The sequence below is a fragment of the Thunnus thynnus genome, chromosome 7 (genome assembly GCF_963924715.1).
Source record: "Thunnus thynnus chromosome 7, fThuThy2.1, whole genome shotgun sequence".
Taxonomy (NCBI): Eukaryota; Metazoa; Chordata; class Actinopteri; order Scombriformes; family Scombridae; genus Thunnus; species Thunnus thynnus.
The window spans coordinates 23,194,593-23,208,856 of NC_089523.1; positions in this window are offsets into that span (position 1 = coordinate 23,194,593).

A 14,264-nucleotide genomic window follows, 5' to 3' on the forward strand; every position below is an offset into this window, starting at 1 on the left:
ATCTCAAAATTCTTCCCAGTGGAGCTGATTTATCACAAGATTAATGCAGGATTTAAATGGTTCAGAGGAATATTGGTATTCTGTCTTTTCTCTTTTTTTTTTTTGATCAAAGATGTTATAGCCAGTCTAGACAGGAAAGAAACCCTCAAATGCCTCATTCTGAATAGCGAGGAGGACAACCTGTGGAAAAAGAGTCCTCCGTTCCTCCCAAAATACAAGATTTGTGGTTGCTGCAGATAAGGTGTCACCAACAGAAAACAACACACTCAATTTTGTTTCCATAGCTGGTCCTGTATCTTCTATTAGAAACGATTTTGAGCCACTTCTGTTAACATCACATTTATTTTTCTGTTGACCTTTCTTTAGGCAAGGATAAGTCCTTGAGAATAACTTTTGTTGTTCTAGCTCTAAATGTTGCCAGATGCTGCACTGTATTATCCATCTAGTAAATGCTTAGTGCAGACATCCCATCAGGCTAAGCCTAAAATGAATCCTACGGCCTTGTCAGTGTCAGATACTGACTCCAGTATTAAACTGAAGATGCAAACACATCTGTATTTGTATTTTTTTAACAGTTCCAAACAGCAAATGGCTTTTAGGTCATTTCACTGTGAATGCAGAATGAGATGACAGAATTTATGAAGCAATGTGCTTTGATCTTGGTGTGTTGTCCTCATTTTACAGGAAACACCTGCCTCAAACACATTTAGGGAGATTAGGAGTGAGCTTGTTATCTTTCCACTCCACGTTTGTGTCTTACAGGACTGGAATTTCAATGCAGGACCAGACACTGTGAAACTGTTTCCACAACCGGCAGAACACAGACGTTGTTCATTTGTTGCTGAAATGTTGTTCAGCCGCATTAAGGAACCGCTCACATTGATAAATCCAAGCTGTGCTATTGTGATGAGGTAAAGTGACGCTGAATCTTTGAAGACCAACAGGTCAACAGTAGTTGAAATGCAATTAAAAAGCTCTATTATGCTCGAACCAACACGAATGAATAAAAACTCAACCCTGATGTATTAAAAGATACTTCTCTAGGTAAGAACAGGGATTTCTATGTAATTTAATCAAATGCATTTTTAATATTCTGCTAGGTTTTGTGATTTTAGGATAAAAAATCTCTCCATGCCTCACCTCTAAAATAACTCAAAGAACAATAAACTTGCTCAACCATTTTCATCTTCAGGATATTCCTTGAATGCCCGAGATATCTAGGGAGATGTTTTTTTGTTGGAAAAGAGAATTACTCCTTCACAATCAAGTTTGCACTGAATAAATACTTGGAGCTTGCTACATTGTCTTATTGATGTGCAGAATATACATGGGTAGGCGGAAAATCCCAAACCAAATTTCAGCGAGACGGATTGTGATCTCATCATCAGGGAAAGGCGATGGTTAAGATTGATTGTGCTGCGTCTTTTACAAAAAAAAAAATAAAATAAAAGAAGGTTCTCTTGGCAGCCCACATTGTGGATTTCTCATAGGAAAATCACTGTTTGCTCTGCAATAATACATCTGTGGCTGTGTACTTTTGCTCCAGGCTAGTGTGTGTCAGCCAACAATCTTTAAAGTATGTCGTGATGTTTTATGGTGATAGTTTGACAGTGATGTAGTTAAACTCGCTGCCAAACTTGCTGATCTATAAAGCACACTGACTGTTTGTTAATGTTATTTGTTATCTGCCATTACCTCCTGTAAAATATACACAAACCACACACACCTCTCGTTGTCACCATTGCAGAGTGTAAGCCAGTCGAATAAGACAAAATAAAAAGGGCAAAATATTAGAAGGACATAAACAATCAGCTATCTCATTTCTGCAGCCTAACTGTCAGTCTTATCTGTCTCGTCCCACTACAACAATGTTAATGATATCTCACTGGCCCCTGCCAATAGTTAGAGCACATCAGGCGAACTAGGCCCATGCTTTGTAGATCTCATTTGATTTTCACTGCTGATAGTGGATGCAGCAATTTATGCCAGTGCTCATTCAAGTAGACGGAGATCAAAGAACTGCGTCCTACCCCTCCTCTCACTCGCATCTCTAGTTTCATCAGATCTGCAACAGGACTCCTTACAGGCTTCCTCATTCACCCACTGAATCGCCAGGGTCAAAATCCATTCCCGCAGAGCAAATGTGTACGAAAAATCAGAAGTGCTTGAGAAATTTGCATGTATTTACATGTTTATCAAGCATGGGAAAATGAGTTCTTCCAATCTCTGCTGATCGGATCCGTATTGTATTTACAGAAAAATGCCTTCTGACATATTATTTCCCCTCCAGAACTAGAATAAAAACAGGCTGAGCCACGGTTATCATTTTCAGGTGTTGCTGAGCTGTAGGAATGATTTCATCACTTTGTACAGACAACTATTTATAGACAGTGTAACTGTGGCCAAGGTTATTTAGCCTTAAGTATCTGTTTAAGTTGACACTTTAATGCAATACAAATTACCAGAGAGGAAAAAAAAAACATTTTCAATCATGAATTTTTATTGTCAGGTTACATTTATGACTTACATCTATCTGTAATGGATTCTGCACAAATTGGTTATAAAATATCAATCAATTTGTTCTACATTATGCCTGACAGTCTATTTATTATTGCTGTTTTTGTTTTATCTATCCAGCTCCACTATAAGACAATGAGAATATTACTATCAACAGCTTTCACTAAGTAGTTAAGAGCACGTCCACTTCAAACAACTGATGACGCATATTCAACAGTCAGTTCTACTCTTATTGACTGTGAATGCAAACTACTCTTCCTTTTAGAACAATAATGAGATGCTAGCACCTTGCTAATGTTTGGCTCGGGGTAGCTAACAATACAGGACTTGGACCAAGTTTGGTTACATTTGAAATAGGTTGGAATGAAAATGTAATGTCAGTAGATTGATGGTACACTGTACTATGGTCTATCAGTGGTTACTGACTTTTTCAAGCAAAGTTGGTTGCATGTGTATGACCTTTTACCAGTTCAACCAAAGATTGAACTTGTCTTCTAAGACTGTTTGAGTTGAATCATTTTTTAAGTAGGATTAGAGGAACATTCTTTAAAAAATAACATTTTGTGCAGAAGAAAATTTATTTTCTCGGTTCATTTCCCTTCAGATTTATCTTCTGACCTATAACATTTATATTCAACTGCAGTCATGTCAACTTGTGATTAATACACGACACACAAGTTAATTTTGGGCCAATTTGCCATTTGTAAGAAAAGTGAAATTCTGCTTGGAGTCTAGCAGCCTTGCTGTGTCATTTTAACAGGAGCTCATTACAGCTTCACCATGACAAACCTTATTCCCTGAAGAAAGGAAATCATTTACAACAAAAAGCAGCCAGGACCTGTTTCTATGAGACCAGGTAACACAAACCTGGCAATTCCTTTTGGTTGTGTGTTGCTCATTCGAGATGTTAAATTAATATAGATTTTTTTATGTATTAACCCTTTAAAAGGGCTACAGACAAAAAACCTTAGAACAAATGAATAAACATAAGCTGCATTCTTTGATTTGGTTTGTACAAAGGGAGCACTGAGAGCTAAATGTAATGTTCTTGCACTTGTTATGATCATTTTATGCAGCTAAAGAACAAAACAAATGGTCATCTATGACAGCATTCATAGATGCAAAAAGGGATGTTCAACATTAGCCTAATTACTGAAAGTAATTCTTATGATGACTAATTTATTAATAACTGTGAAAATATGCAAATGAATATTCATTAATGCTTTTGTGATGAAACACTACATCTGTAAAGCCTTTTTACAGTCAGGCTCTGTTCTTCTTTAGAGCAGATGCTCAAGTAGTTTTGCCCACAAAGCACATCTCGGAAAAACAACAAATAAACAAACAAATGTGCCAGATATTCTATCTGACATTCAATAGGAGAGCTTATACAAAAGCAGAGACTGCTTGCACCAGACAATGTGCAGCCAAAGAGTCTCATTGAACAGCGAAACTATCATACATTGAGGTAATTCACAGAGCAGTGATGAAGACAAGGCACCATGATTTAGCTTCCCATTACCACACATATGCACACACCCACGCCTCTGCACACAAACACACTCACACACAGCCATTGTTCAGCATCACACTGTTGGACAAATTGCACCCTAAGCAGATGATACAAAGCGTTTTTGGTCTCTGTAAATATTGCCATTGCGTTGTTATTCAACTCTAAACAGGGCGACTCTGTCAGAAATTTCTTGATTTCATAAAAAAAACATGCCTATAAAGGAGGAAACGAACTCTGCACATGAACAGTAAAATGATAACCTACGCACTCGGTTATGGTTGATATTGTTGCAATATGGAGGAGACTATTCTGTTGTTTTCCAATTTCGCCTCAGACTTATTTGTTCTCTAGATACAAAGCACATACATCTGAATGTAGATAGGAGATAAAAACGTACTTTAAGTTGCGTAGCATGGTGGAAACAACATAAAATAACACAAAAACGGACGGAAGATTTATCTGTTTTATCTGTGCAAAAAAGCCTGTATTTGACTTTCAGGTCTTTCTGTTAACTTGTTCTGAGGTGTCATATACAGCTCAACCTTTTCAAATGTCAGGTCTCTCCTGCAGGCCACAGTAAAATAAAAATTCAATGGCAGCACTGTTTTTCTCAAGCACAATCAGTATTTTTTTTTTGCCTCTGGTTCATCTTGAAAAATGATTGCTTCTCGTGATTAAAGCTGCATACAAAGTTGAAGTTTTATGATTATTTTTACAAGGACATTGCACACTTATCAACATTACTGATGTTGTTGTTAGCTTCCTGCAATTTTTAAACTGTAGTCAATAAGCAAGACACTGTAACATGAATTAAAACATATACAAGTAGCAGGGACACATCCACTTACAAGGGTGAGGCTAGCAAGAGAAAACCTTTACTGGTAGATGTTAGGTTAGCTTTCTTAGAGGCATGGGTGGGTAGTAATTCATTTCAAGTAATGTAAATGAGTAAAAAAAGTTTTTTAGAAACAGAGTATTTTTTTAGGCCAGTAAACCACTTTTAACTTTTCTATATTTGCCATTTATACCTTCGTTACAACTAGTCTGTTATCTACTATGCATTTTGCTATATTTGCTGTCATTCAAGCTGTGTGTGAGCGGTTACTCAGGAGAGCTTTAACACGGTGTCCCTTGCAGTACGAAGAGCGCATGCACTTGTGCCAGATATTAATGAGCTGGGGAGATGCAAAAATTGAGAAAATCAGTCAGAAAATCAATACCTTTTCTGTTTAACATTTGGTCGATCTACTAATGTAACTCAAATCTAGTAACTTCACACTATGATAATGGTGGCCGTGTTGGAAAGCAGCCTGCATCGCCCTTTCACAAGCCGGCAGAATTACTTTCACTTTCTGTATTAAAAGCATATTTAGTCTATGCAGAACAAATGTAGGCTAAATACTGTATAAACATCTAAGTCAGGTGATCACTGGATTGATTCTGATATATTAAGAGAATCCTCTCCTTGCGCAGAGCATAGCTTTCTCTTAATGGAAATTGGCCTATTATACTATGATGAATTCATTAAATAGAATGTCACTGGTGAAACTGATCTTGGCTTTCACTCAGTAGGCTATCAGTTGTTATTTATTCAAGAAACAATAATGTTTGAGACACAAACATTGCTATTTTTTTCTTTACGTAAAGATTATGTTCACAGATGCTTTAGGAATAATCATATTGTATTGTGTGCCTGTGCTATTGGAGAAGGCAAATCATATGCAGCATCCTTCATATCAAAGGAAGTGGTTTGGTTGGCTACATGTCCATATCAAGATAACAACAGATAGGCTATAGGCAACAACAATAGGCTAGGCAGCTAGCAAGTATGATATTTTAAAGTGATCTTATCGATACTTTCATGTAGATAAAAATATAATGAGTGAAATAATTGTATTAAACAGAAATAACTAAATTAGAGATAGATAGAGATCAACATGCAAAGCAAAATGCATTCCGAAGTAAGTACTTTGAGTAGTTTATTGGACTTTATGGGGGTAATTGTACTTTTACTTGAGTAAAGATTTTCAGTTCTCTACCCACCACTGCTTAGAGGCCATTTAACCATGGTACATATTTTATGGACTGAATTAAATCATAGGATGTGTTTACTTTTTCTATTTGAGCAAAACCACAGTTCTTTCCAGCAACCTCAACCAAGCTATGAACTTTCCCTAACCTGCCCCTCTCCCCTAACCTCAATCAAAGTGCTTTAGTAGTCTAAACCCAACCACACAGGAAAGGCAGAACACAAACCTCAGTCTCCGGTGTTGAAGTCCTTTGCTTTGTACGCCCACCATCGACCCCCGACCACCCTCCTACAACTGTGTGATGCAAGAACGTAGCACTTCCTGGCCTTGAAAAATCATTGCCACAGAACAAAACAAAGAACCACTTTATTTTATTTTAGAAATTTAGTATATTAAAGTAATTTCTAAGAAGATAAAGAGATAATTCAGAGATAAAACCTGAGATAACAAAAAAAAAGAATGAAACAAAAACCGAATTTAAATTTGAAGTTAGATTTGCTTTTTAATGTAATTTATTGGTAATTACACTATGAGAAGATACTAGCTGTTATGGGTACATTTTAGCTTTGCTCAAAATGTTGCATTTGTACATGAGACTTGACCACAAAAAGAGGCCGCTTACCTTTCATTTTTGAGCCCAAGGCTGTCCATGTTAGACCCCCCTTACACAGCCCCTTGTCATCTTATCAACAAGCTAGTGTTTGAGGTCTTTGAAAATCCTGCATTACACTGCCCTGTCATCACACCTGCTGGAGGGCATGTTGCAGCTGCACAACTGAGAGACTCTGACTGCTCGCTCCATTTTAAAGCAGCAGAATGAAGGGGAAGGTGTGTGGTCTCACCGTCGAGGTGTGGTGACCCATAGAACATGTATCATAACTGATTTTCTTTCTTTATCCTCTTGCTTATCCTTTCCTGAAAGCTGTAAATGATGTGCGGGCCAGAGCTTATCCAGACCCACATCTAGGAGCCGGCCACTGCAACAGGGCTTAACACCACCTAGAATAGGCTTATCAGGCGCTGCAGATGCTGCTACCAAAAGATATCAGTCTTCCTTTGGTACTGTATCCTTAGCAGGTTTTGAGAGTGATGTAGTAATGAGAAACAAGACAGGAATTTTACAGTCCAGGTTGCATGTTTATTTACAAGAAAGGTATTAATCAGCATTACCTGGCCAACCTCAATGATTTCAATATGGTAGGTCCAAGACTGGATTTCAAATAATGAATGTTTGGTAATGGAATAAACAATTATCATTGTCATAGATTATATACATCACACTTTAAAATATAGTATTATCCACAATTATTTTGTATTTTATAGCATACCTGTATTTTAACATGCTGCGTATAATGGGCGTAATTATTCAATTTAACTGCATCTGACATGGTTGCATAAAATGTACAATTAAAGGTAGAGTTCCTAATGCATGCATACATTTATCTAAATCACCCTGTCACTTGGGGTTTCCACATAGGATTTAGACTGTGTGGATAGGTGATGGTAATTCATCATTTAATTTGCTAATGTCTATACTGCTAATAATTCAACAGCAATTACGATGAAATGGATTCATGTGTTGTGAAAACTGCAGTGTTTGACATCCACAGTAATGAGCTTCCTGCGTATATGCAGAAAAATTGATAATAGTTGTTTTTTCTAAAATGTTCAAAGGTACAAAGACATTTAAAGTGATTATGGTGCAGCATAATTCAAATAATATACCTGCTGCTTTGAATAATTTTTGTGAATGTCAGAGCCAAAGGCCATTCTTCACCATGAATTCACCTATAGCCCAGTCAGACACTGCTTTGCTGTTGTTTGCTGCCATGATTTTGTCACACTAAATCCTGTAATTATTTCTTTTAAACTTTGTTGTGATTCTACACAGAAAAGGGACCAAACATCAAATAAGACAACAAAAGTGCCTCCTGTAGGTCAGATTATGTGGTAGCCGGCTACCTCTTGTTTTGAAGTGATTGTCATCAAAGCAAAGGAGCGCAGCATGTGGACTGGCAGCATGCAAGTCAACATGTTGCTTGTGTTACGAGATACTTGACATTGGTGATTTCTGGCTTTTGAACTTTATAAAGCCTTAAGCATCTGAAGAAAAGTGGCTGCCATAGGTATATTTTAATGCCATTTTTCTAGAGGTAATTTTGCTTTATTTTTTCTTTTTCTCCTGCGTGGTTGTTGCTCATTTATGACAAGCTTTAAATATTAGAAAATAAATCTGGTTATGAGGCCGGTTGGTGACAACTAAAATCTGTTTAATTAGTTCTCTTATTAATTAAAAACCCATTTTGCATGAGGAAACCAAATTACTAAATGTGGAAAATCTGAATAATGGCTAAACTTTATTTCAGAGTACAAACACCGTAAGTTGATATTCCCAAGAGAAAAAAAGAAAGTTCTCAGCCAAAATAAAATCGCACACATGCAACATCACACAAGGCAAAGAGACTGAGGCCAGAACGGCTGTGATTATAGCCCCCTAAAACTCAGCAAAGTGGTGATTATAAAGATCATGTTACAGGGTTTCAAAGTGTCTCAGGATTTCCTTGCTGACTCGACTGGCCCCAAATCAGAACACAGCATTTGATCTTCTAGCCGAGGACATGCCGTGAGCATTAGCTGTTAGGTTGTGATGTGAAAGTGAAGAGAGTATTGAGAAGTAAGTAGTGTATGTGAACCACAGCGTCCTAACTGCGGTATTGTTTTACTGTTTAAGCACCATCGAAGCATGATAAAACGGTTTATTCTATTTCAGGATGGCTGTGTCCTCATGAAAAGAAGTATCTCCCATGTAAGGCGTTTATCTTTATCACACCAAAAGGTTAACATCACCCACTTAATTTCCTTGGGGCGGCGAGTTAAATTTGCTACAACAATAACACACATTTTATAAAGGGTTCTGTGTGTAATCACTTTAATGAAAATATTAAATGGGAATGACATGAGGTCGAAGACTAGAGGCTCTGATGCCTCTGACTCACCGATGTAGACTGGGGCTTCGACTCCCTGCAGCTGTTTTTGGCTTTCTGAGAGTACAAAGTTTGGGAATCAAACACAGTTTTGCTCTTTAGGTTTTCATTTGCATCTTGAATGCATTAAAACGTTAGCTTTGACTTTTTTCAGTAGTATATTTACAAAAAAACCATTCAACTCTGAAAATAAAGGCTACATTTCAAGTTTAAATGTTAGAAAGTTTGTAAGAACTAATGGCTTTATTAATGGTCTATAAATCAATTAGTAATATAGATCATGAGAACGACTCATCAGGAAAACCAAAACCCCTCCAATGGGCAGTTTGACCACTAAACTTAATACTTATGTATTAACGAGCCTCGGAACATCCAAACCAAAATCCACTAATTGAAAGTTATTAATATTTACAACAACAGACATATTATATTATAATTGTATTTAGAAAATGAAAAACTCACAAGTATTTATTAAAGCACTATACTTCTATTATTACCAAATAGAAAGGTTGAACCATGACCAAAAAAGGAACACTGTTCTTATCAATAACTTATAACTGATCTGTACAGCATTGGTAAATGATTATTTAACCGTAAATGAAGCAACTCCTTGTGTGTAAACCCTTTATAAAAGGATGCCTAAATTGAAAGTGGCATCAAATATTTCAATTTAGTACATCACTTTCATGATTGCTGACAACAATTGAAATACAAAAATAGAATCTGCAACCTCAACATCAATAACGAACATGTTATTAATGAGCAACAGGTGGGCTGTTGATGGGAAAATGATCTCACAATTCCACTAAAAGGGGTCATCTGTGTTATACAGAAATTATTGTTCAGGTAACAATTTAAGTCTCAAACAGAATTAGCTCTTCACTGCTTCACTGCCTGTGGGGTATTTAGTCAGGTGATAATTATTCCAGCAGTCACCAAGTGACACGTGCTGGAATTACACAGAAGCCAGGACTAAAAAATGCACAAAAAATAAATAAAAACATACATTTGTAGTCTAGTGCTACAGGTGCTTTATTTGTGCACAGTGCAGTTATAAATTCAAATACTATGAATATTCACTTGAAGAGAAAAATAATGACTACAAACAGTGATTCTGAGGGATTAGCTGCACCCCACCATGAATTATTTCCTACTGACAGCAAGTTGATCAAAGTAAAAGCCATGAATACTGAGTCAAAAGGAACACAAAAATGTGCTGCTGGTTTAGGGCTGGCTTCTTGAGCCTTTATGGAGAATTCATTATCACTTCAAGAAATCATGCACATATTCTAAGAAATTTGAGCTGTGTTCATTAATGTAGTAGCTTCTGGGATGACAACTCCCCTTTCCACAGTTCTCACCTAGTAGATAGCAAGATAAAAATGCTAATTATATGCTATGTGACCTACTGTATATAACTATAATCCTGACAGAGGACTCAAAGGAAAGTCTGACATGCCTTCTAGATATTTTTCTCCACACAATGACTTCAGAGAATCAATATGCTAACTGAGATAACCTAACTGAGATATGACCTTACACCGTAGGAGATGAATGGACTGAATGCATGCCAGAAAAGAGCACCACACTGTGAGAAACTGTTGTGCAAGTCCTTCCAATATTCTGCTATATGTTGAAGATGGGCAGCATGAAACCTAATTTTAGAGTTTAGGTTTTTGTGTGAGGGGCCCTCAGATTGCTGTGATTTCATCTCTTCTCTGCACAAAAGAGTACAATGGAAATGCTGAGACAAGGATGAATGACCTAATCTCACTTTATTTTAAAAGGTTAGTCCTTTCTCCATCTCTTGGGCCCCTGGCCAGCTCTGGACCACCAGGTGTCTCATCTCCCCTTTTCAAAGACAGGCAATGTGCCCTACTTTACAAGACATTTAGAAATGTCACAGTCATTAACAATCGGAAATCTAACCTAACCTATCTTCTTTGGAGGGGCGGGGCTGGCACACAAGATGTGATACTGTTGATTTTACAGTACATTACTCAACACCCTCTTAATCCAGAATCTTCTAATTCATCTATAACAGCCATTATTAGCCATCCTTACACAGCATAAGCCATATCAAATCCAGCTTGGATAACATTGTAATTTGGCACAAGTAAGATTTACTTAGTGTTTTGGCAGGAGGCCAGCTTAATAAAACTATTTTTGCTGAGGAATTCAATTTGGCATTTTGCCACATGTGAACGCTGCCTGTGATTTACGGTGTCCTTCCCTTGGGCGCATGCATGAACACAATCATTTATACCTGCAAATGGCTTGCTGGTGACACATTTCTGACAATAAATTAGTGCTATGATGCTGGTGTTTAATTCTGCTCTTTTGTAAGGCAGGCACAAAAAAGCCACTATTCATTCTCTCCAAGCAGTAAAATCTCTATTAAACAACCTCCCCCACCAACACCACTGCAACTACTCCACACTAAAACTATCAAAAATAAATTGTTACAGTACCTTGCTTGATAGGGTGGGGATATAATTTCATGCTAGACTAATGTGTGATGTGACACATTATAGATATATGTATTCTGGTCCTGGCCACGACAAACACAGACAGAAGTGACATATCTATTATGTCTGTGTGAGGTAGAGAAGTGACCTTTGAAAAAAATTCAGTTCTTGCACACAGATTAGAAAAGGGAGCAATTCCTTCTTTTATCAATCAAATGTCCTCGATGTTTGTGAGGTTTCACTCACCTGAATGATTGGACATGAGGATTAATGTTATAATGTAATGCAAAAAACCAAAAAAAACCCAACTTGTTTTGGCCCATTTGCATGCGCCTAAAATAACTCATTTTGCTAGTGACATGTTTTCTAATTCAGAGACATGCTATGGTCTAAATCATATTCTCTCCAGAGAAATGTGGCGGACAGATACAGACCTAATGTGCATGCCAGGAAGAATAAAACTGATCAAAGTGAAACAGTCAAATCCTTGCATGAAGCTGCTGTGTTGATATTCTAACTCAAATGAATGTAAGTGAGTCGTTACCCTGCCCTAAAAAAACAGTTTACCTTTTTTATTTTACAACTGTCTTTTAAATGTAGTATTGAACTGTAAGAGTTTCTGGATCAATTAGATCCCCGGTGAGGTTGAATATAGGGCATGTTAAATGTGAATCCCAAGAATGATATTTTGAGTGTGAACTTGGCTTGAGGTTTCATTACCAATTAGGGGAAAATCAGCCAACGCAGAGATTTGCTGCATTTAATCAGCTGACTTGAAGGGCTGGTTGTTTTGAGTCGCGGTGGCAAGGCCAAGAGGTAATTTGACTAGACACGCATAGGGCATGCTAATGACTATCTGCGCTTCATTACCCCAGCCTGGGACTTCACTGTTGAAAAGAATATTACCAAACAGATATTTCTATCATCCTACCTTTTGTATGATTTAAGCTCCCTCCTGCATCAACTTTCTCTTGAGTGTGGTGCATAATATTGTTTGCATATCTGAAGCCATGCAAATTTGATTCCCCAATTCAATTCTGAGAATGCCATTGCAATGTCATTACTACTGCCTTCCCACTTCATTTACTGAGCCCTGACTCGACAGTGATATGTTGGAATGAGAGTCCCTGCCGCTGAAGAGATGGAGATAACAGGATGATTCATAGTCTTTCAAAAGAGGTCACAGCTTCCTGTCCTTTTACGACAGGAATTTGGGATTCCCTCGGTGCACGCAGTAAAGGGCAGCAAGCCAAGCGTCCCAGTTGGCATACAAAATTAGTTGCGGTGTGGATAAGGAGCAAACACCTTTAAAACTCATTATCCTAAAGTCCAATTGCCAGTCCTTTTTGATAAGCATGAGTGGAAGGAGTCTTATTTTAGAAAGCACACAAATCCTAACCTGTAACATTAAGAGATATAATTACTGTCAGAACACAAAAAAAATCCCGATAAACTATGAATTTAAGAAACTAATTTTAGTGTTTATAATGAGGAGGACCTTGACCACATGAGGGAAACTGCATTGAGTAAGACATAAGTTGTGCGGGAGGAATACCTAAATAAAACGCAGAAATTCACTTCGAATAAAACAAGGGGATGTGAAGGTTAAATGCGAGCTCTTCCCTCCATCCTCCCTGTTTCTAATTACTGGGCAAGAGCGTGAGAGAGCCGCGCTCCTGATTGCAGCTGCCTGGTGACTGCAGCAGAAACCAAATCTTCTCTGCTGTCTATTATAATGAAAGTGACCAGACCCTCAGGCACCCTGTCAGTATTTCTGTATGGAGAATTGGGCTCTGCGACAGCTTCTAAGTTTAACTCACCCTTCCTGATGAATTAAACACTGTCTTGATTTTTAGATCATAACCAAAGATAGCCATCAGGGTGTATTGTCATGTTGACAACGTGTAAATGTGCAGGGGTTGCACTCATGCACATCATGACACTTGTAATAAACAGACAAGATCATTAATTAAAACTCTATTTTAATGAGACTGTCAATGCCTGCTGGCTAACAGCCTATGCAGTGCTGCACTGCATAACAGTTACAAAGCATTATCATTGGAAACTGTTGTCCAATGAAACATAATGTTTCTATGTGTGGTGTTAGATTAGTGTCTAACTCAGAAATTACTATGTACTTGTTACTTTCATTTCCTCCACTGATTTTATGCATTGTAAAAAAAAATAACAACTGTCCAGTGGTGAATCATAAATATTTCTTTAATACAACACTTTTGTAGCATTACAGCACAGCATCTTAACACAGCAGCTCCAGGTGTTTTCATGACCTGCATGATGCAAAATTGCTATAAAAGGATGTGTTTAAAAAGGCAGATGCAAATCAAAAGCTTGCAGATACAGAAACTAAAAGTGTTGCATTAAAATTGATCTTATCAGACATACTGGGTGTCAGGTTCATGCTTCATAAAGTTTTTCAATAAATGGTAATCACTTTGTAACTCCTCAATTTGTCATCACAAGAAAGCATACCAATGTGTTGCGACATCACATTCACAAATTATTTAAAATAACAACTAAAAATTTAGTTGAGTTGGAGGTAGTGGACACCTGTGTTTCATGGGGAATTTCTGCTTTAACTCTGAATTGTTTCTTGTATTAACTGTTTACATTTTCTAACCCTTTAATGTTAATTGATACAATTTAAACATTTAAAGCAGCACTATTTCAGAGACTTTTAAATGAGTGTTGCCTTACTACTTAGGCTCATTTCTTCCAATTATTTTAGGCCCCA